Source organism: Mirounga leonina, unplaced genomic scaffold (assembly GCF_011800145.1).
Source record: "Mirounga leonina isolate KUSES-001 unplaced genomic scaffold, KU_Mleo_1.0 Mir_115, whole genome shotgun sequence".
Taxonomy (NCBI): Eukaryota; Metazoa; Chordata; class Mammalia; order Carnivora; family Phocidae; genus Mirounga; species Mirounga leonina.
The window spans coordinates 42,721,306-42,739,436 of record NW_023270268.1 but is presented as its reverse complement, the minus strand read 5'-3'; positions in this window follow the sequence as shown (position 1 = coordinate 42,739,436).

Genomic DNA, 18,131 nt, shown 5'->3' with positions numbered 1-18,131 from the left:
ATCTAAATGTGACCATCTATACTTTCTTGTCTTTGGGGATATTGCACAACTTCAAAAGACACTATTGGGTATTTTGGGGGAGAAAAGCATGTAATTAGAAGTTTTAGTGATCTAAATTTGAATCCTCTTTCTATCATCTATTAGCTTTATATCCCGAGTAAAAGCGATTAACCAGTTTCAATTTCCTGAATTGAAACAAAAAAGGATAATAAAATTTACCTAAAAGAGAGGTTTTTGAGGACTAAATGAGAAAACACATAGAAAAGCTAGCACAATATCTGCCATAGACTAAGAGTTCAATATCACTCTTTCTGTTCACATTCCCTTCCAATAAAAAATTTCATTTATTTTCAAACTTTGTTGTCATAATTGCAAATCTGAAGGAATATTTTGCCTAAATCATGGGTTCTAATTTATAGATTATCTTGGTTGATCAGAATATTTTGGACCTTCTTAAAGTTGGACTCTTGTGCTATTAAGATTTTTGTTGGAACAATGTACAGTTTTACCCACAAATTATTAACCAATAAGAAATAAAATGAAAACTATATTTCCTGTGGCTAAAATTAAAACTTTCAGAAGAACACTATCAGTGTCAGACTGGTTGCCCTGCCACTAGTATGTGTCCCTCCTGTAGTGACAGTATTGTTCTCAGCAATTTGTATGGTTTTCAATATGACTTTGCAAATGCAAAGCAAAACTGGAAAAGAGACTAGAAGAACAGCCAAATGGAAGAGCACAACCTAGGACCCAGAAAAAGAACCAAGGGAGGAAGGGTAGGAAATAAGGCCATAAAAAGAAATGATAACCAAGGGAAAATGGGTAATCAACATCATCAACAGAGTTCAGGAGCAATAAGACTAAAGATACGAAATTGATTTTGATCAGTAGGTCATTGTTGACCAACATGAATATAATTTTTGATTGTAGTCTAAGCCCATTTACAAGGGTTAAAGGAAGATTGGACATTCACTCCACCAAATAGCTGTGGCTGAGATCCACATGGACATCCATGTTCCAAAACTCAATGGAAATTTTCAATTTTTCTTGAACTCTAAGCCAGATATGGCACTGTTCACAACTTTTTTCTTAGAAAATCATCTTCCCTTGGTTTGATTTACACTAACATTTCTATTGTTCTAACTCTGGCTACTTGTAACTCTCTGTTGCAGACATCCTCTTATATTGACCATTCACTTTGTAATTGTTCTTTTGGTCTTAGGCCCTATTACTTATTACTTAATACTTATTACATATTACTTTATAATCTCTCCCATGCAACTTTATTTTTGTCTATAGTTTCATTGATTAATTATACCCAAATGATTCCCAAATGTTTACCTCTGTCCTAGACTTTACTTTTGAACTTCAGGCCTATACCCAGCTACCTACTCAACAGCTCCACTTAGATGTTTCCAAAATACTTCTAACTCATGGCATTTTTCTAGAATCCTACTTCCAAAAACTTAAATTCCCAATTGCAGAAAATAGATACACCATTTATCCAGTTCTCTAAGCCAGAAACTTGAATCATCCTATACCCAATCCATCACTAAGTCCCATCAAGTATTGTTTCTAAGTGTCTCCAATCATCTATTCTCCCTACCACCAAATTCATTCTCTGTACATAGAAAGGATGATTTGTTCAAGATTCAAAACTCATCAGATAATGTCTTCCATTTTCCGCACCTCATCACCCCTATTTTAAGTGATTTAATTATTTTTAGAATAATGACTGAAATATGTAATAGAGCATTCAAGACTCAGAATGATTTTCTCTTTTCTACCTGTCTATAAACCCAAAAGAGATAAAAGCAATAACTGTTCAAAGTTGAGTCAAGTGAAAGGTATTTCAGGATAAAGGATAAGTCTACGTTCTTGAACATGGGAAGACAAGACCCAGTAGAGAAGAATGGATTAAAGGTATCTAAAAAAGAAAAGTAGTAATAAAAGAATCAAGATCTTAGTAGTAGGAGTAAATAGGGATAGCTTACCCATGTAAAAGAGAAAAGACACAACTTACTAGTAAACAAAAAAGGGTAAAAAGTTAAATTTAAATATTTCATAATTGTTTTCAATTAAATTATGTATTAACTATGACTGATTATAGTTTATATGGGCATAGACATTAAAATTCATTACTAGATAAGATGCTAGTAAATATACCGGGCTTCAGTTTAAAATATTGTATCATGTTCTAGAAATGTATTTAAACACAGAATTATTTGCTCTATATTCTTAAATGTCTATGGTTTCTTAATTTGCATTTTCAGTGAAGTCATAAAGTTGCAATTTAGTATAAGACACATTTATTTTCAGTTTACTAGAAGATTTTCTGCGAATTTTGGAAATCATACAATGCTATCGGACAATTCTTCATTGACTACACAAAAAGCAGGCCTACCTTAAAAAGATGAAAATTTGCACTATTGAAGATGGTCAATAAAGAGCCGCAGGCTCTGAGAGCAATTCCAGTTATTAGCAGATGTATGCTCTTGTGAGTGTACAAGTACCTCTTCATATCTCTTTAACACTTGTAAAGTGTCACTGTGTAAACTACTTTCTGGGATGAAGCCAAACGCTTTGGAAGCTGAATAACTCAGGCAACTAGAGGTCTATTTATTTCACTGAAACAGTGAATTGTGTATGAACTAGAAGAAGAATCTGATTCAATAAGTATTAAATAATTTGTTTCTGTATAATTTTACCTGAGATGTGACTGTCAAGTATGGAGATTGATTTTTAGGTGCATATTTGAACATAAAAATCCCTCATAACTGCTATTTGTAAAGAGACTAATCTCGAGATAGTGTATGTTTACTTCAGTAATGATTCCAGCAATTAAGAAAATTTGAGAATCCTCTTTTGGAATTAATTTCAAAGTAAGGTTATTGGTCAGAGATAAAATCCCCTGAACATTTTTGTCATAAATTCCTTTGTATGGACTAAAATATGATTTCCTGGGTTCTTCACTAACTTTTTTATTTTCTTAATAAAATTGGAAAATTTACGGTGGTTTGGAAAAAAATAAATCACTTACAGGTGTCAACTATTTATCATAAAAAGGTTACCCTAAAATAGAAGTTACATAAATATTTTGAGGTTTAGCATCCCCATCTGAATGAATTTCTAGATGTCAGGTACATAGGCATTTACTGATCCCTGACCACATCGCCACCAACATAATCAATAAACTCTAAAGATAGGGTAAAAATCAGCAAAAGTCCTAGAGACTGGGAAAGAAGTTTGGTGTTGTGTGGATATAGCAGCAAGAGAATCATATTAAATGCAATTACTCTCATCTGTCCACTTTTAAAAACAACATTATGACCAGAGAATAAATTAGGCTACTTATAAATAAAGAAAACTTGAGTTTAAGGCATCTCTTTCATTTTTTTTATGACATCTCTCTCTTGCATTTTAAATGCAAGAGGTCAACAAAGATTGCCTTCTAAATTTTGAAGAGAAATAAAACCCATTCATTATACACATTCCTAGGTAGGCAGGATCTAAACAAGTATCCGTATATTCTTCCTGAAGATATTATTAATTGGACTGTGATCCAACTGCCTTAGATAAATTGCAAACCTATGCAATACCAGGATGAGTAGTGAGCATTGAAACTTAATAATTTTTAAGTCAATGCTTATTACATTAATCTATTAGTTTATTCCAATTTGAATCATGAGCTCAAGTCAGTTTTGAGATGTCTGAAAATGTGATAAAGAGCTTCATAGAAGGAAGAGGAGAGAAAAAGTGGCAGACAAGACTCTGAGAGTGCTGTCACTACAGATTTCAGAAGTAGTAGCACATATATACTTTCTGAAGACGAGGGGCAGAACCTAAGTTGAAATATCTTTATCTCTTTTTTAAACAACAAGAGCAGGAGCAGAGGTGAACTCCTGAGCTCTAGACTGGGTTTGGTTTATAAAAACAGAGAAAGCGGGATTCTGGGAAATATCTCAGAGACACAGAATGTGGGGCAACCGAGAAGAACTTAGACTTGCATTATGAAAATCAACCGTCTGGGTTACTACTAAGATATGTCTCTCCCAAAGGAAATTCTTGCAAATAGCTGATCCAGGAAAACCCAACTAATTTAACAATGTACTTTAAAAAAGACACTAGCAGAGCTTGGATTAAAAAAATCGCCATCATTATAAAAGAAAAGAAAGAAGCAGTATAACTTTCCAACAGATGAAAGCTACTCATCAGAAAAAGGTTGTTAATCAGCTTATTTAAAAATGTAGGCAATAATTGCCCATTTTTAAAAAATAATGAAGCAATTGTTTCTTTGAAGGGAGACCTCAAAGTAGAAATGCAAAAATTCAGGGAGGAAATGGAAAGACAATAAAATAAAATGAAACATGATCTGCCAGAAGTCCCAAAAGATGAAGAGGAAAATGATGTAAAAGAATATAAAATAAATTTTTTAAAAATAGAGGAAAACAAAGGAAAATCGGGAAGTAAAATGCAGCAAAGCACATAGAAAAATTTTAAAAAGTAACCAAAACTAAATAGATATTTTAAAGGAGCTAAAAAGCCTTAGAAAAAGAGATTGTTATGGAAGAGAAGCTGAAGGGATTAACATATACATAAATAAATATTGAAAATAATCCAAAACAGTGGAATAGAAGAAATACTTAGATATATAATTCAAGAAAACTTTTGTGAAATAAAGATTTGAATTAGCATATTGAAAATGTCAAAACTAGTCATGTGAACATCTACCAATAATCTTTCTATAAATAAGTGTTTGATTATAAAAATAATTAAAGACTATAAAGAAAAGCCCACAAAAAATAATTTACTCATAAATTAGCATCTGTTCAGAGATGCTAATTATTAACATTTGTTATATCTGTTTCAATTTTCCTGCACTTAACTATGCATACCATATAATGTATAATAACATATAATTTAATATTATATATGACAAAATATATTATACAATAAAATATGTAATATAATATATAAAATTATACTTAGACATATTTTTTACATTAAATAAACATGTTAGGTATATTTAAACCCATTTTTAATTCTAATCTAAAAATTTATGTTGAAAAACACTTTCATGCTTATGGTAAAAAAAAATTACACAGGACAAAATTGCATAGAATGAAAAGTTAATCATTTTCCCATCTCAGGCTTTTTTCCTCTCATATCTTTCCAGGTCTTTACATAAATGGAAACATGCTATAAACAAAGTTTGGACATTTTTCCCATTAATAATGCATTTATTTACAGACTCTCAAAGAGTCAAACATCAGCAATATAAGTCTACTTCACCCTTTTTGATGGCCACATGGTATCACTTTAAAAGAAGATACTATGATTTGGTTAAGTATACTGTTAGCTTGTTTTTGATCTTTAGCTTTTCCAACAACGTTGCCGTGGATATTTTGCATATAAATGTAAGCTATGTGCTGGTATTTCTGTAAGATAAATACCCAGAAATGCAATTGTGGCGTAAAAATATAGGCACATTTATATTTTTTACAACTATTATCATATGAATCTTGAAATTTGTTACCATTTTCCATATTCAGAAAAAAGAATGAAGCCATTCATGTTCTTTCACCCTTGCCACACTGTACACACCAACCATTTTTTAAAAATCTCCACCAATATGAAAAGTGAAACAGTGGTACTTCTTTGTTGTTTAACTAAAATTTTAAAATCATAAGGTTGAGCATCCTTAGTGACAACTTGCATTTTTTTATCTGAAAATTGACTGTTTATGAACATTTCTCATTTTACTATTGGGTGATTATTGTTTTCATATTGATTCACAAGAGCTCTTTACATATTAAATAAATCAATATTTCTGCATATCATGTGTGTTACAATTAGTCTGTGCCAGATTGCAATTTCTTCATTGATGCTGTTCATTTCCACTTCTACAGGCAGAACTTTTTAATTGTAATGTAGTGAACAGTACTTTGTGACTTAATTATAAAGGCTTTCTTCCTCTATAATTCTATTTTTACTTTTCATAATTTCCCCTGTATTTAAACTCCTTTATTAAAAATATTGCATAGTGTTCCATGGTATTGATGCATCATAATTTTTTTAGCCTATCCCTTATCGCTGGTTATTTGGTTATTTGGTTTAGTTCTTTTTTTTTTTTTTTTTTATTCTGGGCAGTGTTGGGTAGAATGTCCATATGTTTTACATGTATTATTATAGTCATGACTTTCCTAATTATTGATTATCTTCCACTATAATTACAGTGTCAAATAGCATTCTTATGTTTAATATTTTACATTTGTAGACTGTCAAATGGCCCTCCATAAACATTATAACGATTTATATGCCCACAAGCAATATATGTGAAATGTCATTTTTTGACACCATTACCAAGGTTAAGTATTGTTAGTTTTAAATATGTTTTCCAATTGTAAATTGGAAAACTTACCTCAGAACGAATAATTACATTATTCATCCCCGGTCCTTTGTCTTTTTCTTTAGACTTCTTTTCCAGTACTTTTTACTCTAAACTTAGTTTGTTTTCTGTGCCACTCAGACAAAAGACTGACTCCAAGGATAAAGATGCCCCCTGGGCAAATGGGAGAGAACTTGCACAAAGAAAAATTCAGGTTGCTACTTTTCCAAGTAAGAGGATCATTCTTTTCTAGAACATATTTAGATGCTTCTTTTTTTCAGTTTAACCACCCCATGTTTTGTATTGAAATAAAAACATCTTCTCAATTGCATTATGTCTATACAGCCCATTTAAGCTTCTATTGTATTTTGTTCTCACTTGTCTGGGGAAAAGATGGACCCTGTCTAAGAGGCTGAGTGAGGCTCAGACTCCGTATCATTTCCTTACATCCTCATCATCATGGGTGGCAGAGGAGGGCAATTCATTCTCTCTCCACTGAAACCCTTCCCTCACATGTGGTGCAAAGCTCCAGGCAGACAGGCTGGAGACTTGCATGTCCTCCAAAGACTGCAGTTGTAAAACAGCTCTTGCAAGATCAAACCCTTGCTAATTACAATACCAACATCTATTAACTTTTTCATTCATCACCAATTTTCATTCATTTCTTAAGGCTAATACTAATTGCAACTTAAAAAAAAATAATGCTAAATAGGGCAAGCAATCTGGGAACCCAAATGGTATATTCCCCTCCTGATACACATTCTCTCATTAGACACATTCACAGAGGAGGGAAAAAAATCCTTCCAAAGCGCTGGCACTGCAAATTATTATTTTTATAAATTATATTTGTTCTAGGGTTATTGAATATACTATTTTTTTTAACTTATAAAGTGAGAGTTTGGGGATAATCGACTTGGTAAGCAGTCTCAATGGAGAATTTAAAATGAGGGAAAACATGGTGAAGAGGAAATAATAAGGGGAGGAAAGTACTAGATCTTGAAAAGTAATCTGGGATAAACCAAAGGGACTTTTAATAAACATGATCTTTGTTAAATTTGCTCTGGATATAGCCAGCAAAGATTCCAGAAATGTTTTTCTACTTAAGAAAATAACCACTTCCCAAAAATGATTTTGCTGCCTGGTCTGTTATTTATCATCTAGCTACAATTATCATATCAACATGTTAAAATAAAACAAGTATGTCTTAATGGCATGAAGAGAAGGATGTACTTTTAGTAACCTGATTTATTAGTTTGGTAAGAATCTATTGACATGTTTATCCTTATAATTAGTCATTTCCTAGTTAGGAAAATAAAAACCCTCACTTGTCCATGTTAATTCCTGGAACTTTTGGCCACAGGTTAAGTTTCCATTATTCAAAATTGCATTTTGGCCTTCTACTTCCTAGGCCATGTTTGCCATCCATCAGAAGCCACATTAGCAGTTCATTTTATTAAAGAATGGGTTAAAGTTGGAGGAAGTAAATAGAGTAGTATAGGAGTTAATAAACTCTGGTGTGTATTCAGGCAATGTCAACTAACTTGAGATGATAAGCGTCCTTACTGTCCTTAAAACAATGTGCAACAGTGAACGCAGCTGTGTATGTGTGGCACCCAGATATGGGACATCGGCTCCTCTGGTTCACCAGCTGCATTCAGTTGTTGAAGATGAGCTTTGGGAGTTGAGGTAATCCACAGCAGTCACGGAAGCCGAGGTGATTCCCTCACGATGGAAGGGATCCTCATCCGCAATGACCTTAGCTCTCCGACTGGATTCACAGAGTTTCTTTCCATTCAACACCCAGGCACGTTCAAATTTTCCACAGCTGGGGAAGACCCTGTTATAGGATCTGCCTGATGAACACTCAAGGACTCAATACTTCCACGTGGCGGGTTTGAAGAGCCTTCTGCCCCGAGTTTTTAAGTTTCTCTTATCCATAATCAAAAATATGCTTCAACAGAGAGAAGACGGAAATAGAAACAAAAGGTACTTTTTTTTGTAAATACTGGCCTTACAAGAATTGCGAACACAATTAAGTCACTGCTTTATTACACAGTAAAATAGGAGTCATAATGAAGCTTACTCAGAAGTACTGCTTGTCAAATTATAGCTTCTGAAATATGACTGCATGCAGCAAAGCCAGTAAAGACAAACACTTATTCAGCCCCCAAATTAGGATTATGGAGTGTGAGAGTAAATGAAGGGCGAACATAGCTCAAAATAAGAAATATGGCAGTTACAATGCGAGTGTTCTCTTGCAATCAATCAATTTCTAAAAAAAATTCTAAAAAGGCTGGCAATGCTGCCTTTTATCACTATTCCTCATTTTGGTTATAGGGCCCTCAGGTTGGGGTCCTACCAAACCTTTGTATTTGGTGCCATGATACTGTCTTTATTTTTTGTTGATTCCAGCTTTTGACACAGTATTGAGACCACCTCCCCACTCCCGCCCACTCCACCCCCCCCACCTCCAGGAAGGGGAGCATATAGGACTGGACTTCCTCCCTGTGATCCAGGGAAGAGGCACCTATTCATTCCAGTAGTCAGCATCCCTCTGGTGAAATACCACGTACATCTTAAGTAAATGTGAGCACTGTGGTTAAGCAGATGGACCATATTTGTAGCAAAATATAGATACCCTAAATCTTTAATAAGAGATTTTTTAAAAACCTTAATAGATGCAATTGACCAAAAAAAAAAAAACACAAAAAACAAAAACCCCAAAAAAACAAATTAAAAAAAACCTTCCATAAGGCACCAGACACAAAGTTTCACTGCTAAGTTTTTTCAAACCTTCAAGGACCACAAGTTTTTATCTATTTAAACACTTTGAGAGGTTCTTTTATAAATTAACACCTCATCATTTGTTTTCAAAGCCAAGTAATAAATGATAAAGAGGATAGTTCAAAAACACTATGGTGCATGATTTACATATAAATAAACAGAAAAAATTAAAACATTTTATTAATCAATAACTTGATTCTCTGCCCAGGAAAACAAAGTTAATCTTTGTTCAGTAAAATGTCCAAGAGCTATAGAAATAATTTGAATTCATTAATGAATGTATTACAATATCATTATTTCACATCATCTAGTTGGGCTTTCTAAAAAAGAAATGTAAGGATGATTCAATATTAGGAAATCTATATTTTCATGTTTTTTTTCAATATATTAGCATCTTGACAAATGTACAAGAAACATTTTATATAAACTTTTGGACTAGATTATTTTTAATAGACTTTATTTTTTAAGGAAGCTTTAGGTTTACAGCAAAAATGAAGGTACAGAGTTTCCCATATACCCCCTGCTTGCACAATTGCATAGCTTTTCCAGCCTGCACTGATTACAACTGATGAACCTACATGGACACATCATTATCATCGAGAGTCTATAGTTCGCATCAAGGTTAACTCCTTATGTCATATATTCTATAGGTTTGGAGAAATGTATAATGACATGTATCCACCATTATGGTATCATACAGGGTAGTTTCTCCTACTCATCCTTCCCTCTCCTCTAACCCCTAGCAATTTTTAACCTTTTATATTTTTTACTCTCTCCATAGTTTTTCCATTTCCAGAATGTCATATAGTTGGAATCATGTAGTATATAGCTTTTCAGATTGGCCTCTTTCATTTACTAAAATGCAGTTAAATTTCTCCAGAGGGAGTGATGTCAGCAAGATAATGGAATAGGATGTCCCTCACTCATATCCCCCCTGCACAATGATAATTTGTTAGCCATCCACAAGAAAAAAAAAAAGCCTTTAAAAAGCCTTTGTGGGAGCTTTGGGATCTGGGTAAGAGTTTGTGAAACCTAGTGGAGTCCAAGACAAAGGAGGGCTCTTTTGAGAAGGCAGGCCTGTGCCCAAGTGGCTGACTTGATGACTGTGGTCCCAGTTACAAACCAGAAAACTGTTCCATCCCTCTGTGGACTGGCTACAACTCGATTTGGGCTTGATCTTGCCATATGCTGGAGGGACCCAGGAGGAGTCAAGCATGTTCATGCCTTAGGCAGTGGACCCGCAGCTTTTGTCCTGTGGTATGGATCATGAAGTGACTCTGTTACCTGGGTCTGGCTCCACTCAGCCAGCCCACCAAACTCAGTCTGACTTTCGGTTCCGAAATGGCCCTTGTAACTGGACTCCAGTCCTCCCAGCCATAGCCGATATGCAGTCCTGCCAGCCTGGGGATTCATGACGGTGCCCCTGTAGAATAGCCAACTAACCTCCATCTGACAGCAGATCCTGAAATGGCCAGTGACTCAGCTCCAGCCCCTCTCAGCTCTGGTCCATGAGCAGTTTGGCTCCCCAAGAGACACACCAGGAAAAATACCCCAGCTGTGTCCTCGGAGTTAAGCTGACAAACCTTGGTCTGACTACAGATCCTGAAACAGTCTTATAACTTAAGTCAGGATCTCCCTGCTGTGGTCAGGGTCAGTCTTGCTTAGCTAGGAACCTGGGAAGAGACATGCCCCTTTGTGCTTCTAAAGCCAGGTCTGTAGACTTTGATCTTGGCTGTTAATCCTGAAGTGACCCTGGGACTCAATTCCAGCCCCTCTCACTTCAAGGCCAGTTCTGCGTACCCAGGGACCTGCTCAGTGACCCAGCAGGGAGTCCTCCTAGGGACTTGACAGAGCCATACCATTCACACATCTAGTAACAAGCCCACTGTCTGTAGACCCAACTGCAGACCTTAAAACATACTCTTGTCCCTAAACCAGCACTTCTGAACAAAGTTCCAAACACCCAAGGACCAGACAAGATTCACATATGCCTGAGCCCCCAGTAACAGGCAAACCAACAGTGAACCTTACTGTGAACTGCATGATTTCTAATTACTCTCATAGTGTTGGTTTTTTTTAGCATCCAATTTTGCTGAATCTAGTTATGTTCAGAAAATACAGGATGGGAAAAATAAAGCAAAACATAGAGTTACTGAAAATGACATTAATTTATCCACAACTTCTCCTATAAGGATGGTGGTAGTTATGGTGGTGAAAGTAGCAGGGTGTTACAATTTAGTATATTATATGCTAATTTTCATGTCTTTCTAATTTTGTGATAATGCAATCATGGTTGATGGGACTAATGTAGCATAGTGGAAAACACTGGAAAAATACATTCATAACTTCAGTAATCTTGGACAAAAACTCTCAAATTTTATTTATTAATCTGTATGACAGTGGAAACACTACCTTTGCTTACAAATTACAGAATACCTATCTACGGTAGAATATCAAGAAGAAAAGAATTAAAGGACTAGAAATAATTTTCAGATGAAATAATGGCTTGCATTTTAAAAATCCGAAATAATTTTCACATAACTAATTTAAATTAATAAGAGACTTAGCAATATTACTAGAAACAAATCGATAAATACAAATCAGTTTCCATATAATAGAAACAAATAGAAAACAGTTTTAAAGAGATTTTCAGTGATATCAAATGCTTAAAAATAAATTTAACAAAGATGAAAAAATTGCAGAGCATTATGAAACATTATTAAGTAAAATTAAAGAAAATCTAAACAAATGAAGAGATACACCACACTCATGGATCAGAAGGCTCAACATTGTACAGGTATCAATTTTTTGTAAATGTACATATAAAATCAATGCATTGCACAATGTTATAAAAGGATTTTTTTTGTGGAAGTTAACAAACTGTAAAATTTGCAGAATCAAGAATAGCCAAGACACCCTTGAAAAGAACTTGCTTTACAGTAAATCAAGTCTTATTATAAAAGTGTAATATATTATACAGGATTGTATTAATATAAGGATAGACAAATAGATATAATCCAGAATCACACATACATGAACCCTTGATTTATGACAAATGTGGTGCTGCCAAGCAATAGGAAAGAAGATTCTTTTCAATATTGGTATGGGTATGATTTGGGCCTGATGTAATTATTTATTGTGTCCCTTTTCACTCTCAGAGTGTCTTGTTTTGGGAAATAAATTATAGAGATTATTTATACACATAAAATTAATATAAAATTTGATTACTATTTCACACCATACATAGAAAGTAATTCTGGGCAGATCATAGAGCTAAATATAAGTGGAAAAAATAGCAAAGCACCCAAAAGAGAATATAGTAGTATCCCACCATGAACTGAGAGTAGGTATATTTAAACAGGCACAAAAAGCATTAGCAATAAGGAAAAACATTGGTAAGTGAACTACATTTGAGGAAAAAAAACACAACTCCTATTGATCACATAACCCTAAGGGAGTGAAATGGCTAGTCACAAGGTAGTGTAAGTCATTTGAAACAACATTTAGAAACATGTCTAGGAAAACCAAAGATAACAGGAGAGAAAAACAATACAACCAGTGGAATTTTTGCCTCTAACACCTATGGCTATAGCAAATAGCAAACCCTAAACACAGCCTAATTTCTATCCAAATAGACATGAAACTTCATACTAACGACCTATTTAATACAGTTCCTTTTATCTAGCACATCAGTTGTAGCTTTCAACAAAAAATGACAATGCAGTCTCTAAAAGAACAATCACAGTTTGAAGAGACAGAAAAAGCATAAGAACTAGACTCAGATATGAAAGAGATGCTGGAATTATCAGTCTGGGAATTTAAAACAACTATGGTTAATGTGCTGAGGGCTCTAGTGGAAAAGAAAGATATCAACTATTCTGCATAATAGCCAATTATGAGCAATGACCCATTATATGCAAGGACAGATGGAAAATGTAAACAGAGAGAAAACTCTAAGAAAGAATAATCAGGAACTGCCTAAATTCAAAAACACTATAAGAGAAATGAAGAATCCTTTTGATGGGCTCATCAATGATTGGACACAAGCAAGGTAAGAATCAGTGAGTCTGAAGAAATGTCAATAGAAATTTCTAAAAATAAACTAAAAAGAAAAAAGAAAAACAAAACAGACTATCCAAAAACTGTACTGCAATTAGAGAAGATGTAACATACATTTTATAGGAATACCAGAAGAAGAAAGAAAGAGAGGAAGGAAGGAAGGAAAGAAGGAGGAAATGTTTGAAGTAATGATAGCTGAGTATTTTTCAAAATTAATGATGGACAGCAAGCCACAGATCAAAAAACTCAGAGAACAAAAGAATAATAAATAGTAAAACAAACAAATAAAATAAAATGACAGATTCAAACCCTAACTTATAAATAATTACATTAGATGTAAATGGACAAATATACCAATTAAAATATAAAGATTGGCAACTGGATTAAATACATGACCCAACTACATGCTGTCTACAAGAAACTCATTATAGACAGTAGGTTAAAAGGTAAAAGGTTGAAAGTTAAAAGGTAGGAAAAGATATATCATGGAAATATTACCCAAAGGAAAGCAGTAATGGCTATATGCACATCATATAAGCTAGACTTCAGAGCAAAGAAAATTATCAGAGACAGAAAGTGACATTATATAGTGATAAAAGTGTCAATTTATCAACAATAAATAGTGATCATAAATGTGTTTGCACTAAAAAACACAGCGATAAGATATGTGAAGCAAAACCATAGAACCGAAAGGGGAAATAGACAAATATAGGTGTCTCCTAGGTGGCACAATTGGTTAAGCACCCAACTCTTGGTTTCAGCTCAGGTCATGATCTCAGGGTTGTGAGATTGAGCTCCGCGTGGAGTTCTGAGCTCAGCACAGAGTCTGCTTGGGTTTCTCTCTTCCTCTCCCTCTGCCCCTCTCCCCCTCCCTCTCATAAATCAATCAATCAATCAATCAATCAATCAATCTTATAACAAACAGAAAAACTCATCTTTTTCAACAATTGATAGAATAACTTGGTAGAAAATTAGCAAAGATAATAGGATTCAACAACCTACATTTATAACACTCTGTCCAACAACAGATGAGCACAGATTCTTTCCAAGTTCTCACAAAAAGTATACCAAGATAGGCCTACATTGAGCAATAAAACAAACTTCAAAAAGTTTAAAGGAATTGAAATCATACAGAGTGCAATCTCTGACACAATGGGATTAAACAAAAAACAACACAAAGATAGCAGAAAAAGTCTCTAAACATTTGGAAACTAAACACAATAAATAATCATGGATTAAAGAAAAAAATCTCAAGAAAAATGTAAAAAAAAAATTGAACTGAATGAAAACAAAATACAACAAATCAAGGTTTGTGGAACACAGCTGAAGTAGTGCTAAGAGGAAAATTATAGCACTGAATGTATACATTTGTAAAAGAGGAAAGGACTCATTTTAGTAATCTAAGCTTCCACCTCAAGAACCTTCAAAAAGAAGAAAAAATATGCTGAAAGGAAGCAAAAAGAAATAAAGAATCAATGAAATTAAAAACAAAAACAACAGGGCGCCTGGGTGGCTCAGTTGGTTAAGCGACTGCCTTCGGCTCAGGTCATGATCCTGGAGACCCGGGCTCGATTCCCGCATCGGGCTCCCTGCTCGGCAGGGAGTCTGCTTCTCCCTCTGACCTTCCCCCTTCTCATGCTCTCTCTCTCTTAAATAAATAAAATCTTAAAAAACAAAACAAAACAAAACAGAGAATATCAATGAGCAAAAAACTATTTTGTGAAAAGCTCAATAACATGACAAACTTCTGGCAAGACTGAAAAAGAAAAGAAAAAAGACACAAGTTACTGATATAAAGAACGGAACAAGGGAAAACCGTACAGACTATGCAGACATCAAAAGAATAATAAAATAATACAACACACATAAATTTGACACTCTAGACTAAATGGGCCCCTTCCTCAGAAAATACAGACTATCACAATACACTCAGAATGAAATAGATAATGTAAATATCCTTATGACTTTTAAGAAAATTGAATTCATAAATTAAAAATTTTCCAAAAAAAAATCTCCAGGGCCAGATTGTTCCACTAGAATTCTATCAAATGTTGAAGAACTGATTATGCACAATCTGTTCCAGAAAACAGAAGAGGAGGGAACACTTCCCAATTAATTTTATGAAACAAATACTGCTCTGATATCAAGCCAGTACAAAAAAGAAAACTAAAGACCAATATCCCTCATTAATGTAGGCACAATAAAATCTTTAGCAGAATATTAGCAAGTAGGATTCAGCAAGATATATAAAAATTATGCACCACGACCAAGTGGGGTTTATTCCAGGGATGTAGGCCTGATTCAACATTTTTTAAAAATTAGTGTAATTCATCATATTAAAAGAATAAAGAAGAAATTTCACATGATTATGCCAGTTGATACAGAAAAAGAACTTGATAAAATTCAAAACTTATTCATGATTAAAATCTCTGAAAAACAAAAATAAAGGGAAACTTCAACTTGATAAAAACATCTACTAAAAAAAAAAAAAAAGGAAAAACCCTACAGTTAACATTATATCTAATGGTGAAAGACTGAAAGCTTCCCCACAACGCTCAGGGATTAGGCAAAGATGTCCACTCTCACCACTCTTATTCAACATAGTTCTAGAGTCCTAGCTAGTGTGAAAAGGCAAGGAGAAGAAATAACTAATATACAGATGGTAAAGGAAGAAATAAAATGGCCCCTATCTGTAGATGATATGATTGTGTAGAAAATTCTAAGGAATCTAACAAAAAACTCTTAAACCTATTCGTGAGTTCAGGAAGTTCTCAGGTAACAAAATAAACATGCAAAAATTACATGCATTGCTATACCATAGCAATCAATACATGGAATTCAATTAGAAATGTAATACTATCTACAATAAACTCAAAAATAAATTAAATACTTAGTTGTTAATCTATCAAAAACATGTACAGAACCTTTATACTGAAAATTACACAATTCTGATAAATGAATTTTTAAAAATCTAAATACATCTAAATAAATGGAGAGAAATAATGCGTTTACACATATTTAATTGCAATGGAATACTCAATATACAAAGATATTAGTTTCCCCAAACAGATACAAGGATTTAACACAACTTCTATTAAAATTGCAGCAAGATGTTTTGTAGATATATACAAGATTATTGTAAAACTTTCATAGAAAGGCTAAGAAATAGAATAGCTAAAATAATTCTGAAAATATATGTTATGGGAGAAATTATTTTACCCAATTTCAAGATATTGAAAGTATGATATTGGTGGAGGGATAAACACATTGATCAATGGAACAGAATAGAGAATCCAGAAATAGACTCACACAAATATTCCCAAGTGACTTTTAAACAAAAGTGCAAAACAATTCAGTGGAGGAAATAGAACTTTTCAACAATTCATAGTGGGAGCAACTAGACACCCCGAGTCAAAACAATCAAACCAAGTATCACACCTCATATAAAAATTAACTCAGAATGAGTTAAAGATTTAAGTAGAAAAGGTAAAGTATGAAACTTTTGGAAAAATATAGGAAAAAATATTTGGGATCTAAAGCAGAGAATTCTTTTTTTAAAAAATTTTTTTTAAGATTTTATTTTATTTATTTGACAGAGAGAAAGCGAGAGAGGGAATACAAGCAGGGGGAGTGGGAGAGGGAGAAGCGGGCTTCCCACCAAGCAGGGAGCCCAATGCGGGACTCGATCCCAGGACCCTGGGATCATGACCTGAGCCGAAGGCAGACACTTAACGATTGAGCCACCCAGGTGCCCCTAAAGCAGAGAATTCTTAAACAATATCATATGCATGGTCCATAAAAGAAAAACAAATTATAAATTGGACATTATCCAATTAATAACTTTCCTCTGTGGCAGCCTGTGAAGAGTATAAAAAAGGCAATTACCAGAATGGGAGAAAATATTTCCAAACCACATATCCAGAAAAAGGTTATACCTCCAATACATAAAGAACTCTCAAAGTTCAACTGTAAAAAAAAGAAGCAATCCAATTAAAAATGAGGAAAAGACATGAAGACACATTTCACTAAAGAGAATATACTGATGGCAAAAAAATACATGAAAAGATGATCAATATTAGGCATAAGGCCAATACAAATTTAAACCACAATGAGATATCACTATACACCTATCAAAATGGCTAAAATTAAAAAAAAAAATAGTGACAATACCAAATGCTGGTGAGGATGCAGAGAAATTTGATCACTGGGTTGCTGGAGAGAATGTAAAATGGTACTATTTTGGTAAACAGCTTGGCATTTTCTTAAAAAAAAAAGATAAACTAAATATGCACTACAATATGATCTAGCAATTACACTTCTGGGCATTTATCCCAGAGACATAAAAAACTTATGTTTACATAAACACTTGAATATGAATGTTTATAGATTCAAAATAGAAGTAGCATGGATATCCTTCAACAGGTGAATGGTTAAACAAATTGCAGTATATCTGTATCATGGAATATTACTCAGTAATAAAAGGAATAAGCTATTGATATACGTAACAGCCTGGATGAGTAGCCAGAGTAAAGTCAATCTCTAACAATTACATGATTATGTTGTATGATTTCTTTTACATAACATTTTGATATGACAAAATTATGGAAATGGAGAACATATTATGGTTGTCAGTGTTTAAGGAAAGGGTGGGAATATGAGGGAAGTTGATATGACTATAAAAGGGCAATTGAGGTATCCTTGTGGTGAGGAAAATGTTTTCTGTCTCGACTGCATCAATGTCAATATCCTTATTGTGATATTGTACTAGAGTTTTGCAAGATATTGCCATTAAGGCAAACTGGGTAAAAAATACATGTGATCTCTCTGTATTATTTTTTACAATGCATGTGAATTTACAACTACCTCAAAATAAAGAGTTTAATTTTAAAAAATCACAAAC